The sequence below is a fragment of the Xyrauchen texanus genome, chromosome 15 (assembly GCF_025860055.1).
Source record: "Xyrauchen texanus isolate HMW12.3.18 chromosome 15, RBS_HiC_50CHRs, whole genome shotgun sequence".
Classification (NCBI taxonomy): Eukaryota; Metazoa; Chordata; class Actinopteri; order Cypriniformes; family Catostomidae; genus Xyrauchen; species Xyrauchen texanus.
Genome location: NC_068290.1, coordinates 39,966,247 through 39,987,548, shown reverse-complemented (window position 1 = coordinate 39,987,548; position 21,302 = coordinate 39,966,247).

Below are 21,302 nucleotides of genomic sequence, written 5' to 3'. Positions count from 1 at the left end.
TTTCTTGGGTACAACGAAGTAAGGGCTGTAGAAACCCTTCTTCGTTTCAGTTGGAGGGACAGGCTCTATCGCGTCCTTTAATAGAAGGGAGGCGATTTCTTCGCGCAGGGAGTGGGCATGTTGGCCGTGTACTGCGGAAAAATGTACGCCCACGAAGGGGGGCGGAGGCCTGGCAAACTGAATTGCGTAACCGAGTCGAATGGTCCGGTGCAGCCAGCGTGACGGGTTGGGCAGTGAAAGCCACGCCTCTAAACTCCGTGCTAGGGGCACCAAGGGGACGGGTTTTTTGGACGTACCCGGCGGGGCTTCGCAGCGGTGCGGAACAGGTAACGCGGCGTCGGGAGGCAACGTGGCGTCCCGAGGCTCTGGTGCTGAGAATAAACTCAAAGCACTTACCTTGCTCCGCGCATCCGGCAGGGGAGGAGGTCTGATTCTGGCGTCCTCTGGACTCGTCTGAACCGGCCGGCCGGGGAACAGACGTGGCGCTGAAGGCGGGGACACCGCGTCCATGGAGCTGGGACTGTTGAGGCCTGAAAGCAGAGTGCCGTGAGAACGGCATTTGCGGGCCATGTGCCCCAGAGACAATGGAAATAGCTCTTTTATTGAGAATTTGGGTACCGCAGCCCGTGTTAGGGGTGCAGCAAATGAAAAAACAAAGGATTCTCCTCCCGGCCCTCCACCGGGGGACGGAGCGGTCTTACCACCTCTGGAGCTAACGTCTTGGGCTCTGGGTGCGTTGTCTCAGGAGCGCCTGGGAGCCTTCCGGGTCCTCGAGGGGGTCCGTGAGACAGGGGGCGTGCGCTTCCCGCGGTTTGCTCGACGCTGGGGCTGAGAGCTGGGCCCGGGTTGAGGTGGAGCAGGAGCTTGCCTTCTGGCCGCGGGAGGACGCCCTCGGCGAGCAGACGGGGCATGGGCCGTGGCGGCAGGCTTGCGGCAAGGCATGATGTGAGAGATGGCCTCCGTCTGCTTTTTCACCGTGGAGAACTGCTGGGCAAAGTCCTCGACGGTGTCGCCGAAGAGGCCGAACTGGGAGACAGGGGCGTTGAGGAAGTGAGTCTTGTCGGCTTCACGCATCTCGACCATGTTCAGCCACAGTTGACATTCCTGGACCACTAGCGTGGCCATGGCCTGCCCGAGCGCTTACGCTGTGACCTTCGTCGCTCTCAGGGCGAGGTCGGTCGCTGAGCGCAGTTCCTGCAGCGTGTCGGGATAAGGGCCACCCCCGTGCATGTCGTGTAGTGCCTTGGCTTGGTGGACCTGCAGGAGAGCCATGGCATGCAGGGCGGAAGCAGCGCGTCCGGTGGCGCTGTAGGCCTTCGCTGTCAGCGAGGAGGTTGCTCTACAGGTCCGGGAAGGGAGTACGGGCCGACCTCGCCAGGTGGTAGGGGTACCGGGGCATAGATGGATCGCAACTGCCCTATCCACCTGGGGAATCGCCTCGTACCCATGGCGCGCTCCGCCGTCAAGGGTGGCGAGGGCGGACGAGCCTGTGGCGATGTGACGAGTGGAGAGGGGTGCTCTCTACGAAGACGTCAGCTCGTCATGCACTTCCGGGAAAAACGGGACCAGGGGGGCGAGGCTGTGAGCGGCGCCCAGACCCCAGGAACCAGTCGTCCAGCCGTCATGGTTGTGGGGAGGATGGAGGGTTCCAATCCAAGCCCACGCTGTTGGCTGCCCGGGAAAGCATGTCGGTCATCTGTGCGTCACCCTCAGCCTGGGCATGCAGGCCCAAAAGCGGCAGCCCAGGGGAGTCCTCAGCATCAGATAACACGCCCTCCAATACCGCGGCGAGCTCATCTGCTTCCATCGCAAGAGGGTTGGCAGACTGGCTGTGAGGCGAGTCACCACTGCCTCGAGCACGGACGGGAATCAACGAGCGTGCCGGGGTGCGGGTGGTCCGAGGGTGCGTACCCGGCGGAGCTGCACCCGCTGCCATCCCCAAATCGCCTCCATCGCCAGCCGCATCGTCCTCAATCCCGTGGGAAGAAGGAGCGACATGGGGGGCGGCTGGAGTGGCTTGCTCACGGTTGTAAGCAAGCCGCGACCGCAACGTTGTCATGGTCATGTTCTCGCAGTGAAAACATGAACCATCCACAAACGCAGCCTCTGTGTGATCGCTACCCAGACACACGAGACAGCGCCTGTGGCCGTCGGAAGCGGAGAGCACTCTACCGCATCCAGAAACATCACAGGGGCGGAAAGGCATCTTTATAAAGACGCGTCCTTAAAAGGACGTTCAACGCCGCTGTGTTTTGCTCTTTTAGAGGAAATTACTCTTTTAAATAAAATCACTCTTTTAGGGAAAAAACTCGTGAGAGTTTTTGAATCTGCACTGTCGATGCGCCCAGGGGCAGGAATGCACAACCGTGCAAACAGGAGAAAGCCGCTGTTGTGCGCCGTAGAATCCAACAGCATGCAGCAGAGGGATAGCAGGAACTCGGTGTGTACACGCAGCAGTTGCAGACACCGACCATCGGCTCGAAGAAATTTTCTGAATGAACTCCCGTATTTGCGCCGCTTAAATACCCGTATGTCCGGGGGCGGGACATGCAAATACTGGTTGCCAACTCTCATTGGCCTTTTTTTCATAGTCCAGAGGTGAATATCGGCGCTCAAGAGAGACCCCTAGTGTCGCTTCTCTGACACAACGTGGAGAGAGCGACAGAAGGGGAACAGAGTGCAACCAGCGCATATTATAGCATATTATAGCATATTAGCTCATTAGTGTTTCTACTGCATATATTTTACTTTAAATCATCGAGTGGTTAAAACAACCTTTTCAAAAATCTTTTCCTGACCTTATGTGAATTCTACTAATATAAGGAGGCACAAAGTCATTGATAACACATTTTAATGTCATATTAGCCCTTACGAAAATCGAGAGTTCATGGCAAATTTGCTGGAAACTTGCCACAGATTTGCCACTGATAATTTTCACATGCAAATGAGCTTTACGGCAAACTTGCAGCAAATTGTCCATTGTTCAAAAGGTTTGCTGGTGGTTCACCACTACCAGAGAACAGCTGCAAACTTCTGGCAAACATTTGCGTCGAATCACAAGCTAATTTGCATGTCAAAATAATGAGTGACAAATTTGTATGGGAGGACATCCTCATATTTAAATGTACTTCTAAACGCCTCCAACAGCAGTATGGCAGATGTCTGAATGTTCACAAACAGTGTACTGTTGCTTGGCTGTTTAAAATGTAATTTTACCCCTGAAAGAAGAACTTCTACAAAAGTATATCAGGGCCTTGAGTCATGTTAATTTTACAAATAAAAATTACTTCAATTTATTACATTTTTTTCCCTTTTTGAGCTTGAAAATCATGGTCACTATTAATTGTTGTTGTATACAAAGAGCAATGATAAGATTCTTAAAATAAATTATCCTTTTGTGTTGCGTTAAAAAACACATGGAGTTGGAACGATAAGAGGGAGAGTAAATGACAAAACAATTTGAAGTCTCCTGTGATGCATGTACATACACTGTTACAAAACTTTGGAAGAAACACCCATATATATATATGGACCTATATATATATATATATATATATATGAAAACCATGCCTTCAGAAGGCTTTTATCACCTTTTGTGTTCCATGGAAGAAAGAAAGGCATATGGGTTTGCAATGACATCCGCATGAGAAAATAATTATATTTAAATTTTTTGTGCTTAACTTGGCTCTTAACTAAATTTGAGAAACTTCGAAAACAAGTCATTTGGACACATATCTGACACACACAGAGAGAGCTCTGTGTTAACTCCTTGTATTTGCCAAGGCTTTAGTACTCTTGACTATTTTCAGAGTAACTATGCAAAGCATTTGCAGCCAGAAAAAGATGGTGGGTGGCTATTATGCATGTTTACTGTTAACTGTACCCTTAACGGCAGTTGTACAATAGGTTCAATGAAGCTTTGCCATGTTCATATTTGTCTCCACACATTTACATTTTCCATTGATTTGTGAGTTTGGTCAAAGAGTAGGCTACTGCATTGGTATTAATATATTCTGGCACTGCTACACTCTGAAGGGTGCCCACCAATCATGAGAATTTAACTGGGTCATAGCCAGACCCCAACATCCACCCCAAGGCCATGTTTCATATAACTCTTCATTTCGACTGTGTTTCAAAGCACCACTGGTACCAACGTAAAAGCTCACACTAGCTTGTAGAAAGCTGTGGAGTAGCACTCACCCGACATTAAACCATCCAAACAAAGGGACTGCGATTTTCAAATGTACATAATTTTGTGGAACGGAAAACCTGGCTTCATAGTGTGCATCAATTATATGTTGGAGGCCCAAAGATCAGCAGCATATATATTATGCGGTGCATGCTGCCATTTCACCTTTAGAGGAAAAGAAAATATTTACAAAGTGATGGCAAAACAATTATTATTCAGACCACAGGGAAACATGAATTATGATGTGTGCCTTGTATTGATTTCACGCTTGAAAGACCAGCACCTTTAGCCATCAAGAAGCTTGTGTTTTCAGGTACAGATGATCTATCAAAGCAATAATAGAGTAATTCTCCTTTTTAATTGGACATTGTTGGACCGTCATGTTAGTCTTGCAGCTGAAATGCCCTTTTTCATGTAATCTGTAATTGAAACATTGCATTGCCACATGGATAGCCGGGTGAAAGATGCAGTCTGCTCGTCCAAATTGCAAAGCTTGTTTGATCACATTAAGCTTGTCTGCTAATCATTAATGGTCCTTGGTGTTTACTAAGACAAGTATCACTATTATTGTTGCTTATACTTAGGGATAGGAATTTGAACCTCTAACACTAAGTAGTAAACTTTGGGCATGACTTGTCCCACATATTTGTGCCACGGATATGAATGGCCCTCAAATCATGTGGTTTGTTTTTAGCAGATAATTTTATTTTTAGCATATTACATTTGTAAAAATGGTAACATTAGCTAAGTTAGGTAACATTAACGGTAGCTAACGACACTGGCTGTCAGTCTCCTCACTTATGTCGACGGACATAACTAGCTGTCTGTCGTGAAAAACAATGTATTACATATGTAACATTAAATATAGCTAGCTAACATTAGCTAATTGTCTAACGCTATTACCAACAGCTCTGACAACGTAGGCACATCATGTACGGGACAAGTGGATTTTTGAAGGGGTTTTACTTGCCTTGAGTGGTGGTGGCGTAGTGGCTAAAGCACAGGGCTGTTAATCAGAAGGTCACAGGTTCTAACCCCACAGCCACCACCATTGTGTCCTTGAGCAAGGCACTTAACTCCAGGTTGTTCCAGGGGGATTGTCCCTGTAATAATTGCACTGTAAGTCGCTTTGGATAAAAGCGTCTGCCAAATGCATAAATGTAAATGTAAATGACCAGACAAGCAGACTGATTAAAATGTCAATAATGAAAAAAATAACTGGCTATATTTGTGATAGCCTAGGCCTGTGTCACTTACTAATATGAAGTAGTATATTGAAGAGAATATGTTGACAGTCCAGTGTGAGCTTATAGCTGAATAAAGTGCAGTGCTAATTATTGATCCTGATAGATCAAGTGTTCAACAGTCTGATTGCTTGGGGGAAGAAACTGTCATGTAGTCGGCTGGTGCCGGTCCTGATGCTGCGATACCGCCTGCCTGATGGTAGCAGTGAGAACAGACCATGACTCGGGTGGCCTGGTCTCTGATGATCCTCCGAGCTTTTTTCACACACCGCCTGGTATATATGTCCTGGAGGGAGAGAAGCTCACCTCCGATGATGTTCCTGGCAGTTCGCACCACCCTTTGCAGGGCTTTGCAGTTGTGCGCGGTGCTATTGCCGTACCAGGCGGTGATGCAGCCAGTCAGGATGCTCTCTACAGTGCTGGTAGAACCGTGTGAGGATGTGGTGGTTAATTCCAAACTTCCTCAGCCGTCTCAGGAAGAAGAGGCGCTGGTGAGCCTTCTTCACAACGGCCTCAGTGTGGACGGACCATGTGAGTTCCTCAGTAATGTGGACACCGAGGAACTTGAAGCTGCTGACTCTCTCCACCGGTGCTCCATTGATAGTGATGGGGCTGTGTTCTCCGTCTTTCTTCCTGAAGTCCACAACAAGCTCCTTGGTTTTACTGACGTTGAGGGAGAGGTTGTGCTCTTGACACCAGCGTGTCAGAGTGTGCACCTCCTCTCTGTAGGCTCTTTCATCATTGTCAGTGATCAGACCTACCACCGTTGTATCGTCAGCAAACTTAATGATAGCATTGGAGCTATGTGTTGCCACACAGTCATGTGTGTACAGGGAATACAGGAGTGGGCTGAGAACACAGCCCTGCGGGGCTCCAGTGTTGAGGGTCAGTGATGAGGAGGTGTTGCTGCCCATTCTAACCACCTGACGTCTGCCTGACAGGAAATCCAGGATCCAGCTGCACAGTGAGCTGTTTAAGCCCAGAGCCCGGAGTTTCTCATCAAGCTTGGAGGGCACTATGGTGTTGAATGCTGAGCTGTAGTCTACAAACAGCATTCTCACATATGTGTTCCTTTTTTCCAGATGGGAGAGAGCAGTGTGTATTGTAGATGCAATGGCATCATCGGTGGAGCGGTTGTTGCGGTAGGCAAACTGCAATGGGTCCAAAGAGAGGGGCAGAACAGAGCAGATGTGATCTCTGATTAACCTCTCGAAGCATTTGCTGATGATGGGGGTCAGAGCAACAGGACGCCAGTCATTTAAGCAAGTGATTATAGCTTGCTTCGGAACAGGCACAATGGTTGATGTTTTGAAGCATGTGGGGAGACAGGGAGAGGGACACATTGAAAATGTCCGTAAAAACACCAGCCAGTTGATTTGCGCACGCTCTGATGACGCGGCCCGGAATGCCGTCTGGACCCACGGCTTTACGGATGTTCACCCGTCGGAATGATCGGGTTACATCCACAACAGAGACGGAGAGTGAATCAACCTCTGTAGCGTCACCCGCGAGTGCTCTCTCCGCGAGGGCGGTGGTGTTGTCCTCGAAACGAGCATAAAATGTATTAAGTTCGTCCGGGAGAGATGCAGCGGTGTTCATGGCTGAGACTTTATTCAGTTTGTAGTCCGTGATTGTGTTAATTCCCTGCCACATACTTCTGGAGTCAGTGGTGTTGAACTGACCTTCAAGTTTGTGCCTGTACTGGCGTTTGGCTGTACTGATAGTGTTACGGAGGGCATAACTGGCTTGTTTACGCTCCTCCGTGTTAGAAGAATTAAAAGCGGAGGTCCGCGCAGTGAGTGCCGCGCGAACATCGCCGTTAACCCATGGTTTCTGGTTGGGGTATATCCGTATAGTTTTGGTCGGAACAACGTCCTCTACGCACTTCCTGATGAAACACGTTACGCTGTCAGCGTAAACCTCGATGTCGTCATCAGAGGCGGACCGGAACATCTCCCAGTCCGCGTGATCAAAACAGTCTTGTAGCGCAGAGTCTGATTGGTCCGACCAGCACTGGATCGTTCTGAGGGTGGGTGCTTCCCGTTTTAGTTTCTGCCTGTAAGCAGGTAGAAGTAGAACGGAAGAATGGTCCGATTTGCCAAATGGGGGGCGGGGGAGGGATTTGTAGCCTTCCCGGAAAGGAGAGTAACAATGATCTAAAACCCGGTCCCCTCGTGTGTTGAACTTTATGTGTTGGTGGTGTTTTGGAGCGATTGTTTTGAAGTTGGCTTTGTTAAAGTCCCCGGTAACAATGAACGCAGCCTCAGGGTGCACGGTTTCCTGCTCACTTATACACCCATACAGTTCCCTGAGTGCTCAGTCTGTGTCGGCTTGTGGGGGGATGTACACAGCTGTGATACAAAGTTTCTATTCTTATAACTTAATTTATAAAAGTAGATCTCATTCCATAGAAGTGTGAGTGGACCTGCTATAAATGATGGCGATGGAATCTTTTCTTTATTTGACTAACATACATGACATCAAATATTAATCAAATGACAATAATCCCTACCCAGTGCATTTGACATTTATGTCGCAGAGAATTGCGTTGATTGCATAGATACACTATTAGGTTGTGCATCAGTCGTAATTTTAGGGAAACATAAAGGACTGGACTGGTAATCTGGTGGGCCGACACACTTTGGGGCCGATCAGGGGCGGACCGCCATTGGGAGAACCGAGCGGGCCTGTGGGTCGGCCGCGAAACAGGCCGCGATCAGCTAAAATGAGAAACGGCACTGCGATATGTGGAAAAGGACAGCGAACTTCGGACTCGTGGCACTGCGCAGCGTCCAGAAACCCTGTACCACGGAGCCATAAGGTACATTGCCCATTACGTCTGGGTCTTACCAACTTCCCTAATGTTGGGACAGACATTCACAGAGGGGCAGCAGGGCAGGTACTTCCCATAGGGGCAGCAGGGGAGACAGCCTCCCATTTACCAACTCTGACAGCCTCCCAACTCTGTCTCATTTACCATGCTTTCTGGGTGTGAATTTTTGCCGTGTCATCACCATTCATATCTATACAACCAATGTGTTTATGATTAAATTACTACTAGAGCACACAATTGTTTACAAGAGCACAAAGTTCTAGCCTCTTAATTTTGCTCTCAAAGTGCACCAGATTGATGCATTTAACTTTAAAATGTACAAACTGTTATTACGGGGGAACATGCCCCAGAGGGTCTGAGGTCCACCCACCACAGTCTCACAAAATCCTGTGTGAAAGACTGAATATACAGTATATATATATATATATATATATATATATATATATATATATATATATATATATATATATATATATTTTTTTTTTTTTTTTTTTTCATATATAAATAGGGCTGATCGTTGCACAATATTCTTTGTCTATTCAGACATATTTCTCAACATAACTTTGGTAAAGTGTGAGTGGCAGGGCAAATTAAAGAGGGGTTGTACACCAGACATGTCTGCCAGACAACATTGCGTGTTCTAAAATTCGAAACACATTTTTTATGAAGAAAGAAACACTGCCACCGACAGATGCAGAGCCATGACTCCAGAGGCTGTTAAAACTTCTGCAGTGCCACGAAGCTCAACTTACATAGTTTTCCATAAAAGTTGACCCAAATTATTATCAATGGACAAAGGTTATTTAATTTAGTCATCACTGGAGGATATATTGTGGATAAGTATATTTCATAGAGCCTACACAATGCATTTTCAGGTACAAGTATGTCATTTTGTGGTTTGACAGTTTGAATAAAACCTCTTTAAAGCTACATTCAGAGAAATTGCTCAATAAACATCAACATTTCTAATTGTTCAGTTTTCACAGTTACATCATTTTCATTGGTGTCTTTAGTTCCAGCACATTTCTTTAGGGTTAGGGTTAGCACCATGATGATACAATTCAACTCTTTCTTTCACTTGGGCTTAGGGGAGCATAGGGATAATTTGGGGGGCAAAGCCCACCCCAGCACCCTCCTAGATCCGGCTCTTTATCACATCCTTTCAAAGTTCTTACACTTGTGCAAAATGTTGCAACTGTAGTTCCTTCTCTGGCCACATGGAGGGACAGTTTGGACATTCAGAAAGCATACACTGATTTTAGCAGATAAAACATTTCACCTCCAGTCACCAATTTTTCTTGAGAGCAGTCTGTTCTCTAATGGTTTTGCCTCAAGACTAAGATTTAACATTGGACATCAAATGGTTACCCGACATGGTAGCTACCAAAATTGTTTATCGTAAAAAAGTAAAGTAAGACACAACCAAGTCAAACATTGAATTGCACTAATATTACAGCTTTCCGTGTTGGATCCATGAACACATCTTGGCATTTCCGAGATTAAATGTCCAGTGTGTGGTGCTAAAAGCGTTTTAATAATTTTCTTAGACAGATGAGGTTTTTAGGGTTAATGCTTGATCACGTTTTCAATCAACTAAATTATCACCCTACACTAAACCGTAAGCCTAAAAAGCAATTGTGAGATGAAGACACAGTTGATGAATTAACCATGTCATTTTGTGGTGCGTTTAAGATGCATTCGGGTCTTCGTGTTGCATGTTCTTCAGGACTCGTACCATGGTCATTTGCATCGCATGTGCAACACTTTATCGGTTGAGATATCCTGCAATATGATCACACTTCAACTAGCCTGTAAATGTAGTCGGTTATGCAATGCAAGAATTAGGCTGCTTAGAATTAATTTAAATAAATGTGTAAAAAACTCATTAAGCTTTTGTCCAGGTGATCAAAATGAGCATCTCATTCTTCAATTTATAATAAAAAGTGTTTGTACTCCAAGCTCCTGTTGAAAAGAACAATGAGAAACAATGTTCTCTATCATGCAGGGGAAAATGACTCCGCATGCGGTGTGAATGTTTAGACTGCTCTTTGATCAGCTTGAAACGCCTGCCATCCACAGGCATCTCGATGGCAAATGAGACATACAGATGGAGTTGGTGGATGATTGCTGATTTATACAAAGACGATAAATGTTGTACTGTTTCTACATGTTATTTACATCAAAAGAGAGTGAAGTACACTGCATATTAAATTCTGGAGCCCAATGAATTGAAAGAATTATAGCAAAGAGATAACTCTCTCTCTCTCTTGGTAGCTAAGTCTGTTTTTTTAACTGAGAGGTCTTCAGCATCAATACATTATTTTTGCTGAACACAATAATGCTGTGTTGTCTGACACCGTGCACATTAAATTGCAAAAAAAAATGATATGCTTTGATACCAGCCCTTTAATTCATGTGTTCTTTGGCCATCTGGGATGAAGAGTTGTAAATACTAATGAGTGTCAATAAATGTTATCCTTCTCTCCTACAAAGACTAGACATAATATTCATTCATCTCAAGAGTCAGTGTGATACTGGCAATTTATTGTAAACTGGTCCTATTGTTCTCTCTTGTCCAAATGCATGCTGTGGTATACAGTAATGGCCTTTCATCACTCCTTATGCTGTTTCTCTGGCCTTCCCTTCGGTACAATATTAGACTGTTCCCTACAAAGTCATGTATTACAGCTCAGTCCAGTATTTTTAAAGAAATAGTTTAACCCTAAAATGAAAATGGTCATTATTTACTCACCCTTATCTTCCTACACTGGCGCTGTTATTTTTGTCTGTAAAACACAACAACAGTTCACAGTGACCAAGGCTGACAAGATCCAAATTGGACAAAAAAGTATCATAAAAGTAGTCTGTACAAATTTTGTTTGCTGTAAATTATGAGGAACAGTCTCTCATCATTTAGGGTGTTTTCACACTTGGGTCCTCTTTAAAAGAACCAAACTCAGATCCCTTTAAGTGAACCGAGTGAAAAAGGACCTAGTTCTCTTTGCATTCACACTATATGAGACCTTGAAAGTGGGCTCAGATCTCTTTTTGGTCCACTTGACCCATTATTGGGTCTAAGTTCATTTTGCATTCACACTGTGTTGTTTTTGTGAAACCCACACCTCTTTTTAAAAGACAAAATTGATGATCAATTGTATTATTATGGTTATATTAAATGTTAAAGAGTACAGTGAGCTCTACATTTTAACTTGTGAGATTATTAAACATGTTTAATAGCCTTAAAATCAATAAGAAGCATGTGTACAGTTGTCTAGCCCTGTGTACGAAATCGCCCGCTATCCACTATATAGTGCACTATTTCAGGTGTCGGCCATTTTGTTGTAGCGTCTGAATTCTGAGTGATCTACTCGTTCCCTACAGTCATTCAAACATTCTTACACACAATGCATTCTGATTTTGAGTTTACATCGAATGTACACTCGACGATGGTTTATTGCCCATAATCCACCATGGAGAGAACTGACAAGCCAGGAGAGAGAGTGCGTACAAGCGAGAGATGCTATGTTATGTTTGAGGTAGTCACGTGAAACTACCATGTGGACAGTAACATGTTACGTCACCCTTCGGTTCTTAAGTCAGTGGAAAAATTCACGTTAGGCTACAGATTGCCTCAGCCATAAACCAGTGGAACACAAGAACCATCACAATTTTGGTGGAAATCTGTACTCAAAACTTCTCCCAAGATGGTCTTGGTTCGGTTCATTTTAAAGGGGTCTGAGATCATTTTGATTGTTCACATATGGGCCAAAAATCCTGCGAACCGTGCTCAGACCACTGAAATGGACCATGGGTGAAAACGCCCTTAACCACCCTCATGCCATCCAAGATGAACACAAAGATTTTTATAAAAATATTTCAGCTCTGTAGGTCCATACTATGCAAGTGAATGGTGATCAGACCTTTGTAGCTCCAAAAATCACATAAAGGAAACATAAAAGTAATCCATAAGTCTCCAGAGTTTAAATTGATATCTACAGTAGTCATATGATAGATGTGGTTGAAAAACAGATCAGAAAGTCCTATTTACTATAAAATATCCACATTCACATTATTCTTTTGTTTGTGGTTATTTGCATTATGTGTGCATATCGCCATCTACTGGGCAGGGAGAAGGAATTGGTGTTACTGCAGTAAAAAAAATGTGATACAATTAAGCAAACATAAATAAGACAACAAATAAAGCATACGTATTTATACGAATGGAATTTATAGGAAAGCAGAAATTCCATTACAGGCATCTACGGTATATGCTCGGATAGAAAAGATAATGTTTGTCTTGTAATAGATGCAGGGAAAGGGTCTAAGCCATGCAAGTGAGAAATGATCATGATCATCCCAAGTGAATTCATTTGAAACTGTTTTTCATTGTTTGAGACGTGCTGTAGTACAAGTTGTCCTGACAGCTGTGAAATCAAACACTTGCATTGATTGGATTGCAAAGATGGATTGCTTACGTTACAGTGCATTTATTATTTTCTCTTTTGAGTTTTAGACTTTTAGATATCATAAGGAAATTAATTTTTGTGAAAAAAGAAAATCAACATACAGCATGGGAGCCAGTGGTAACAGCATTTATTTTTTGATTTGTCCAATGGAGACGACACATGAAATCATACATGTCTAATGATCCCAATAGCAACTAACCATGGAGAGCTTCAAAAGCCACCCCAGCATGCTAACGTTGGTTTGTGTACCTCAGCAAAGCATGCACGTATGATGACAACATCTGCGATGCCTGTTTCCACGACAACCTATGAACATCACCACTGACATACCTGCCCTGCACATAATCACTCCTGCACTTTCACATCACACATTATCTGTACTAAACACTTCTCCAGCACACAAAACACCATTCAGCACCATTCACAGTGCTTCCATTTCAATAATTAAGCCATTCAAGTATGCAAATATTTCCTATATTGACCTATATGTAAGTATGCGACAGGCAACTGCACTGGTTCTGTTTACAGTGTATTGGTATGTGCTCTTCATGTTACTTGAGGTTCTGTCTTAGTACATGATTGTAGTAGTCTGCATAGGTAATTTAACACCATTTATTTTTTTCATTTAATTTCCAAGTTGAATTGAAAAAGAACACAAATTTAAGAATGTCAATGTTCATAATGGCATACTACCATTATTACTCTTACTATTTCTTCCATATGTACAAATGTAAAATGTAATAAGAGTCAGATGGGTAGTATGGCATTCCAAACTCAGCTTAAGTATTTGGTATTTTGGCCTTTTGCTTCAATGACAGCATGGATTTTTGAGATGACGTTAACAAAACCGGGAACACTTTACAATAAGGTTGCATTTGTAAACATTAGTTAACTAGTTAACATGAATTAACAATGACAGCCTGATTTCATGAACATTACATGACAGTGGCAAAATGGTTGCAAAATTAAATTATGTGCTTCATTACATGTTTTGCTGCCGTTTCCTAGTGTCCTGTGGGGGGAGCCAAAAGCGAGTGAAATGTTGTCGTAATCAGACGAGGTTTTTAAGGTGAATTGAGTGAATTTTTAAGTAAGGTTTTAATATGTACAAAGTATCTCCCTAACCTAAAACTTTAACCTAAACTTAAACAAAAGTATTTTAAAAAAGCAAATGAGAGGTAAATAGACAATCTTACCACAAACCAACACCTGAACCTAACCGATAGTGTGCTAAAATCATATGTGACATGAAAAACATATTTTTGGATATTTTTATCTCGCGTCACCTTGCGTTCCTAACTAAGCTCAAACCGCGGCCTTCAGAATCCAAAATCATTCACTCTATCAGTTGAGCTACATTGGAATAAGTGTGTAAATATAGGTGGGTCTGAGGTCTGTAAAAAAAAGCATTAAAATGTATAGTTCCCCGTCTGTCGCTCACTTCGACATTGTGTCGAAGAAGCGACACTAGGGATCTCTCTTGAGAGCCTCACGCATATCTGAACTTGAGAAAAGGCCAATGAGAAATTGGCAGACAGAATTTGCATGTCCCGCCCCCGGACATACGGGTTCAAAGGGAGGGAAATGCGTCTGTTCATTCAGAAAGTTTCTTTGGAGCCAACCAGTTGTGTGATCAGCGAGCTGCTATTCACAAGGCTGTTCACTTCATCTCTGTGAACGTATGCTGTTGGATCTACGGCGCATATCAGCAGCTTTCTCCTTCTCTGCACAGCAGTGCAGCTTTGCCCCTAGCGCTTCGACAGCGCTTTTAACCCTCTGGGGTCAACGGACGCGCCGGCGCATCCTGCTGAATATTTTCGTCATTACAGCGGAAACAACTTATAATACTTTTGGGTATACAGATAAGTGTAAGACATCATTAGAAACTATAAAGGGTCTACTATTATTTGTGTACACTCACAATAACAACGAAATCTTGTGCTTTTGTAAAATAAAAAGGGTGAGCTTTCAGCAGTCTCTGTGTTCACGAGCATATATCTGAAACATGTCACATAAATGAACTGAAACTCTGCGAATACTTATCACACAAACATGAAACATATGTCTAAAGAAAGCTTAAAATGCCTGTTTTTAATACAACAATTCAAATTTAAAACAAATATTCTCCTGCAATGTAATCTGTATGAAACAAAGCGATGTACATGTTTCAGCTGGCTGAGCTCATTATAGCTAATGTGATCACACCCACCAGAATAGCGCGCCATTCATACGCTCTCTACAGGAGGCTGAGCCCCTTCGTTGCAGTGTCCGGTACGTGCTTTGCGTATATATTTGGACCGCACGCAGGGCTTTAAACGTTCTGAACAGCTCTTTGTCTGCTTTGGTGGACAGCGGAAAGGGAACTGTCACCCTTGTGAGCGGACCCGCGTCTCCCTTGGGCAGTCCTCACTGCCCCCCGGTCGCCATGTTTGTAGCAACTCCACCCTCCCAGTGAGGTAGGATCTACCACCGCGCCATTCTCCACATGCAACCTGAAATCCCATGTGATGTATTTCACCACTCTTTACCTCCCCCAGCCTGAGCAGATGTGGTCTCCGCAGGGTCTTTCCCCCCTGAAAGAATAGGAAAACTGGTAAAGAACACCTTCCCCTATGCATGTGATAGCGTTAAGATGGCCCCAGCCACTTTTACTCTATGCGAGAAACATAGCGAGATAAAAGGATCGGCTGGCGCGGCGCCTCGTTGCCCCATATCGGGATGTAGGGAACCAGAAGGTTATGATGATTTTATGGGGCATTGGGGAAGGGTACGTGCAGTCAGTCTGACACGGCCTGTCGCTTTGGCACGCAACTGCCTGCCCGCACCTGCGTCAGCAGCGTTCGTACACGGTTCAGCGCATGGCGTGATTAAAATTGAACCCCTAGTGTCACTTCTTCGACACAACGTCGAAGTGAGTGACAGATGGGGAACATCTAGGTTACTATTGTAACCTCAGGGAACGAGACGTTGTGTCCCCCCGGCCACGTCGCTGAACCGAGCCACTGTACGGCCGAACCTCATTTTCTGCTCCTCAGGCAAAATCCTGAATTGACAGATGCATTTCTCTCCCTTTGTACCCGTATGTCCGAGGGCGGGACATGCAAATTCTGTCTGCCAATTTCTCACCGGTCTTCTCTCAAGTTCAGAGATGCGTGAGGCTCTCAACACAACGTCTCGTTCCCTCCATCAGGGAACAGAGGTTACAATAGTAACCTAGACGTTTTTTCAAATGAAGCATTAGAGTAAATGTGCATATCGTAACAAAGCAGCATGTGAGAAAAAGTGCAAAAAATAACTGCTTGTTAATCGTTGTACTCATGATCAAGTGCATAGCCAGGAAATTACTTTTGGGTAGGCCTCAAGAAAAATAGATGGGACATTTTTTTCTTTCTTTTTTTTTCCACAAATTGAAACAACAATGAAGCGGCATATTCAAAAAGTTCTTTCACAATTTCAGAAATCAGAATTCATGCAGTTTTAAACAAATTTATAAATAGATATTTGGAGTCAAAGAATAATCTCTAACATTCTGGGTGAGCCTGGGTCTAATTTACTTGGCTACGCCACTGCTTGTTATTTGTGTGAAAGTAAATAAAACGCAGTTGCTGTAGCGCCTCTAGTGTATTTTCACCTTGAAATTCTGCACGTAAAAGTCAGTTTGTACAAATGTAGTTATAGTAACATTCGTTACTATAAGTTGAATAATGTATAATCTTTTTTTACAGTATTTATCTTAGCTAATGTAATTTTTAACATACACTACTACATTTTTAAAGCCAAAAGTTGTATTTGTTAACATTAGTTAATGTAATGTAAACTGACATTAACCAAGATGAATAAATGCTGTAATATTACACTGTTCTATTATAAGTTCATGTTACCTAACACATTAACCTGTAATGTTAACGAATGGAACCTTAGTGTAAAGTGTTACCACAAAACCTGATGATCCAGCATGATATATGACTGTTCCAAAGAGCATCTGGTTTGCTTCAGCAGAAACAAGGAAATCCTGAAACTTTTATTTCCTGATGTTGAATTTTCGGTGTGGATCCCACTGTATATGAATAGTACTGTATGCTTTGTTGCTGTGATTAGTTTAATACGAGTTTAAGCTAACATTAAGGGTTAATAACAAAGATCAGCTAACATAAAATAATTCTAGAACTTTTAAACCTTTGCACACAACACAGGTTTCATGTCAGATAACTTGTGTAATGACTAAAAAAAATACAGCTCTGTGAAGAAAATGAGGCCTATTAAATTGGTGCTTTTGGAAATTTTATCAGATAATGAGTCAAGAAAGAGAAGCGCAATGCATTGTATTGGATACAGTACCAAGTGCAGTGTGTTCAGGTTGTATAGTAAGTCATCCAGGTAGTCCATGCAGAAAATGCATTCTATGCACATTATACACACTGCATGCTGCAGTAATAGCATGAGTAGGATGGTAGTATGGTACTCTGAATACAGCCCTGGTCTGTGGTTAAGTGTAAACTGAAGTTCAAGTTGTTTGAGATGTGAGTGGATTCATTCCCACTTCAGTTTCATATACTTTTACTGCCCTCTTGTGTTCATTAGAATATAATTCCATGCAAAGGAAAGCCCAGCAGGCAATAAAAGGACTCAAATTTATGTCCTGTATCAAGGACTTCAGGATGCAATTTTATTTGAGTGTTCAGTTAGTGTGGAATCTGAAGAACCCTATATGATGCCTCAAATATATCCTTCAGTTTTTACAGTGCCAAAGTCAAACATTTTCACCACACTTAAAATGACTGACTTTCTAAACAACATATCAAAACGCAAGCACACTTGTCAAGTAAAACATTTCACGAACAGGACTTCATTTGGTTTAAATTGAAAATACAACAATACATAAACTCTTCAAACTTAAGACAGAAAGTATTGTGGTACTTTCTAGTTTCAATCGTTAGTGTGAAATGTCCATAGCTAATGTGCCAAATTCCACTTATGGATATACTCTGCTAGAAACCCTATCAGGGAAACTGACTTCATACAGCCACTAGAGATCACATTCACACCAGTTGATTAAAAGTCATTGCAAAAATGGTTCTGAAAAGTGAGGTCTAGCATTTTTTTTGTGGAGATGACACGTTTTGGTGTTTAGTTATTTTCACATTTTTAAGTGTGACACAAGTCAAAGACTGTTTAGCCTGAGATGGAACACTTGTATTAAAATGAATGGGAGAATTGGGAAGATCCAATATGGCGGGTGTAGAAAAGGAAGTACTGACTTTCAGGTTAAAGGGCCAATCACTTTTAAGATACAGACATCACCTGCCAGTTACCTTGAAAAAGTGCATGCAAATTAGCTGGACCAGCCTGAAAAATAGCTGCCCGGTAGCGTTCCAAAAATGGCCGCCGAGTGGACTGACTTGCCTTGAAATGGACTTAATGTGTTCAAATATATTTTAAAACCACTGTAAGCTCTTCAACTTTGGGGTGTACTCTTAAAAATGTTACCATAAAATAAAACATCTGTCACTGAAACAAAACGTTTGTTGTTTCAAAGTTCAATAGCTAATTGCCGTCATATTTAAGTTCAAAGTTACACTGACAAATCCAAAGAGGCCAATTATACAGGTCTGGGAGGCTGGACTTTGGCTGTCATGGTACCTGAGTGCTGGCAGGGGTCAGTAGGGAAACTCATCTCAGTTTGCTGTAGCTCATTGCCCCGCTGTAATATCAGTGCAGGAGACACCTGGGCCCACTGACACAGGACCTGAGAGAGAGCAGTGGACTGGCAACCCTCCATGATTGCTTTCTCCAGCGTCCGGAACTCCACTCGGTACACACCATTAACCTGCAGCTCACAGAGCACTACGTGTACGTAACCTCACTCATTATAACCCTAATAACACACACACACACACACACACACACACACACAAAAGACTGCAATGTAAAAACAAAAGTTTTTTAATATTGACGGAAATTAATCTTACTGTACAATACTGTTAATTGGCTTCGAAGGAGCTTTTCTCATTTCAGGTTGTTTATCACAAAAAATGTGTAATCGTATTATCATTTATCATTGCTGGAAGTGAGCATATTTTTCATATAGGGCCAAAAAGTCATGTTAAAAAAGAAAGTATGCACTCACAGTAGAACCCCATATACCGTACATCCACACGCCCAATTGCGCACTTCTTGGGGTTTGCTGTGAGCCCCGCCCGCCACAGCGATCTCAGGACCACCCTCAGATGTTGCATGTGCCACTGCCAATCATTACTATAAACGATAATATCATCTAAGTAGGCTGCGACATAAGCCGATTGCGGCCGCAGGATACGGTCCAGGTGCTGAAACATAGCCAGGGCCCCAAACAAACCAAATGGAAGCGTCACAAATTGGTGTAATACGAACGCCGTGGAGAAGGCTGTTTTTTCGCGGGAAATTGGTGTCAAGGGGATCTGCCAATAACCCTTTGTCAAATCCAATGTCGAATAAAATCGTGCAGAGCCTAACCGATCGAGCAACTCATCAACGCGGGGCATCGAGTATGCGTCAAATTTAGACTTTTCTGTAATCCACACAGAACCGTACAGACCCATCGCTCTTGGGGACAGGAACAACCGGGCTGGACCAATCCACTGTGGGATTCCAAGCATCGTATCTAATTGTTCCCGAACAATTTTATTTTTGTGCTTATACACACCCGGTCCCTTATCAGGCTAATTAAGCCTCAGAGAGGGATAAAGGCCGACTGCAGAAGGTGGTGCGAGGAGAGAAAGAGATAATTTATGGTCAGCTGACCGTCATGTGTGTGTTTGTGTCTTTTGTTTAAGTTTATCATTAAATCTATTATTTATATTGTCAAGCCGGTTTAAGCCTCCTCCTTTTCCACGGTGCTGTACTTGGTCTCCCTCAAGGAGAGCTTACAGCTGATGTACAGCACCGGGCGCTCCTCCCCCTCCACCACCTGCAAGAATATGGCCCCCAGTCCTCTGTCTGAAGCGTCTGTCTGTAATAGGAAAGGGAAAGAGAAATTAGGTGCATGTAAATGCGGCCCCCCACAAAGTGCGGCTTTAACCTGCGTGAACGCCTGTTGGCACTGCTCCGACCACTGGACCGAGTCTGGAGCTCCCTTTTTAGTGAGGTCAGTCAGTGGGCTGGTGACGTCCGAATAATTAGGCACAAACCTCCAGTAATAGCCAGCCAGCCCCAGGAACTGCCTCACCCCCTTTTTGGTCTTGGGTCTCGGGCAGGTCGCAATCGCCACAGTCTTGTCAATTTGGGAACGCACCTGGCCGTGGCCCAAGTAGAACCCCATATACCGTACATCCACGTGCCCAATTGCGCACTTCTTGGGGTTTGCTGTGAGCCCCGCCCGATACAGCGATCTCAGGACTGCCCTCAGATGTTGCATGTGCCACTGCCAATCATTACTATAAATGATAATGTCATCTAAGTAGGCTGCGACATAAGCCGATTGCGGCTGGAGGACACGGTCCAGGTGCTGAAACGTAGCCAGGGCCCCAAACAAACCAAATGGAAGCCTCACAAATTGGTGTAATCCGAACGCTGTGGAGAAGGCTGTTTTTTCGTGGGAAATTGGTGTCAAGGGGATCTGCCAATAACCCTTTGTCAAATCCAATGTCGAATAAAATCGTGCAGAGCCTAACCGATCGAGCAACTCATCAACGCGGGGCATCTGGTATGCGTCAAATTTAGACTTTTCTGTAATCCACACAGAACCGTACAGACCGGTCGCTCTTGGGGACACGAACAACCGGGCTGGACCAATCCACTGTGGGATTCCAAGCATCGTATCTAATTCTTCCCGAACAATTTACTTTTTGTGCTCGGGCAAGCGATAGGGACGGCTACGTACCACCACTCCCGGGTTTCGGCACCAGTGTAAAGGGAAAAATGGAAAGGAGGAGGCGAGAAATGGAAGCGCAGCGTAATTCTAGCAGGAAGACTAGCAGCTGTAAATAATAACATCATTAGCTGGGTAATTCCTAGCCAATCGCATGTAAGCCATTGCCAGTCTGCTCACAATCTATCACATTGCTGTTTCAGTGTGCTAACACAAGCAATGTGATCACAAAAAGACCCAGACCGTATGCTTTTTTCGGACAGTTTGGATATAACCAAAATTTTATAAAATATTTCATAGTGTATGTGTGCACATCATTACCCACACATGGCACTAAATTTCACTGTAATAGTACATGCAATGTCTTGTTAAATACACATTTTTACTGTAAATGTTTGGTCATTCATACAGTATTTCACTTCCAAAAAACAAAACAAACAAAAAAAAATTATTTAAATGTATGAAATTATAACATTTCATGTATTGTTTTTTTTGTGTTTTTCACGCACACTTTATCAGTGATTTTCCAACAAGGTTGTTTGATGAGCAAACAATGTAAAAAATATGTCTTCCAGATGTAAAAGCACACATCAAATAAATAGGGGGGGTTGGTGTATGCGGGCAACATTGTCAGAGGCGCATGGATACAAAAACAGAGAGTGAATACACTGACACACAGGATGGAGAGGTGTGGCTCCAGCTTCAGGGTGATGTACAGTATGTG